The sequence below is a fragment of the Carlito syrichta genome, unplaced genomic scaffold (genome assembly GCF_000164805.1).
Source record: "Carlito syrichta isolate Samal-C Ts95f unplaced genomic scaffold, Tarsius_syrichta-2.0.1 Scaffold135806, whole genome shotgun sequence".
NCBI lineage: Eukaryota > Metazoa > Chordata > Mammalia > Primates > Tarsiidae > Carlito > Carlito syrichta.
This window is the reverse complement of record NW_007079902.1, coordinates 68,636-70,820: the sequence shown is the minus strand read 5'-3', so window position 1 is coordinate 70,820 and position 2,185 is coordinate 68,636.

Sequence of the window (2,185 nt, the reverse complement as noted above, 5' to 3'; positions counted from 1 at the left end):
AACCCGCGGGCTCAGGCAATCCACTCACCTCGGCCTCCCAAAGATGTGGGATTACAGACTGAGCCACCGAGCCTGGCTCTAACTTACTTTTAAATAAACTTTTCTTTCTTAACCTTTTTGTGTGTCGCAATTCTTTGCATCTGCTTGAACCTCTGGGTTTCCAGCGCGCGGACGTCTGGCTTGCCAACTCCGGCAGTGCTGTGCTCCTCTCCCCTGCGCCTCTCACCTCTCCATACACCCTCGCCCTGTCTGTACCCTAACAGTCCCAGCTACCCAGGAGGCAGAAGGGGAAGGATCACCTGAGCCCAGTAGGTCAAGGCTGCAATAACTGTGATCATGCCATTGCCCAATAACTGTCATCATGCCGCTGCCCTCCTGGGCAACAGAGTGAGACTCCAACTTTTAAAAAAAATTTTTAAGTGAGTTTTCTATTTTCACCTATAGTTTTGTTACATTTAGATAGCGCAACTCTTCTTACACCAAAAAGTGCCTATAATTTAATATTGCGCTGGTAGGTAATAGAAGCTTTCATTAAAAAGCTCCCTGTCTTCCGTAGCCATCCCTGAACATGGGAGCCTGATTTGTGTTTTCCACCTACCCCTTTGACCACATGTTCCTGACAGACAGGGAATAGCCAGGTGGCCTTGTACTTAACCTTGTCAGATGTTATTCAGAGCAATAAAGAATGCATCCTCCTAGTCTTTCTCGTGTTGTTATGTGCAAACCCTGTTTAGAATTCACTAATTGGAAATTTGTGATAATTTGAGGAAGGGTTGGCTGAAGTTAACCTCTGTACTATCTATGAAAAAGGAGTCCTGAAGCTCTGAAGAGTAGTGTAAACAAGATTGGAAGGGGAATAATTATCTACTTAAAAGAACCAATTGTTTGGAAAAGGAGTATTTTTTTTACATACAGAGCAATTATGATTTAAACAAAGGCTGGCCTGTTTCTTAGGCTTCTTTGAAATATCAATTACAAATCACTCTTGTCTATTCACCAAGCCAAAACCCACCCCTGAGTACCAGGCAATAATTGGGTGACTGACTTTCACTTAGTGTGTTTGAAAATAATAAACCTGGCCGGGCTAGGTGGCTCAGCCTGTAATCCCAGCACGTTGGGAGGCCGCGGTAAGTGAATTGCCTGAGCCCGCGGGTTCAAGACCCGCCTGGGCAACTTGGCGAGACCTCATCTCTACAAGAAATCAAAAACTAGCTGGGCGTGGTAGCGCGTGCCTGTAGTTCCGGCTACTTGGAAGGCTGAGGTGGAAGGATCGCCGGAGCCCAGCGGGTTGAGGCTGCGGTGGCCGGGAGTGGCCACTGCCCTCCAGTCAAAAAAAAAAAAAAGAAAGAAAATAATAAACCTGAAATTCTTTCAAAGTAATATAATTTAATTCAAGTTTTTCACTAAGTCTAAGCCCTAGTGTTGGTGAGAATTTACTAATCACCAGGATACAATGATGGAAATGCATGGAGTGATAGTGCCTTCCTGACTTAGTGTATAGCTGGATGGTGATAGGAGGATATCTGCAAAGAAATCTCTAGAATGTGACTTTAGAGGTTTTTAAAAATATTTTTAAATGTATTTTTTGTAGAGATGGGGGTCTCACTATGTGGCCCACTCAGGTTTTTTTTCTTTTTTTTCCTTTAGGAAGCAGGATTTAACAAGAGTACAAAAAAGTTCCCACAGTGGGAGGGGACCCGAAGGGGTTGCCCTCTTTTATTTATTTATTTTAGTTGGAGTTTCACTCTGTTGTCCATGCTGGAATGCTGTGGCACATTCACGGTCACTGGGCTCAGGCAATCCTTCCACCTCAACCTTCCAAGTAGCTGGAACTAAAGACATGAACCATCACACCTGGCTAACTTTTCTTTATTTATTGTAGAGACAAGGTCTTGTCAAGTTGCCCAGGCTGGTCTCCAATCCCTGGTCTCAGGCAATGGTCTCAGGCAATCTTCTTGCCTCAGCCTCCCAAAGTGCTGGGATTACAGGCATGAACCACCGTGCCCGGCTATTTATCTCTTTTTTTTTTTTGAGTTGGAGTCTCACTCTGTCACCCAGACTGGAGTGCAGTGGCCGCTCCCGGCCACCGCAGCCTCGACCTGCTGGGCTCCGGCGATCCTTCTGCCTCAGCCTTCCGAGTAGCGGGAACTACAGGCGCGCGCTACCATGCCCGGCTGATTTTTGA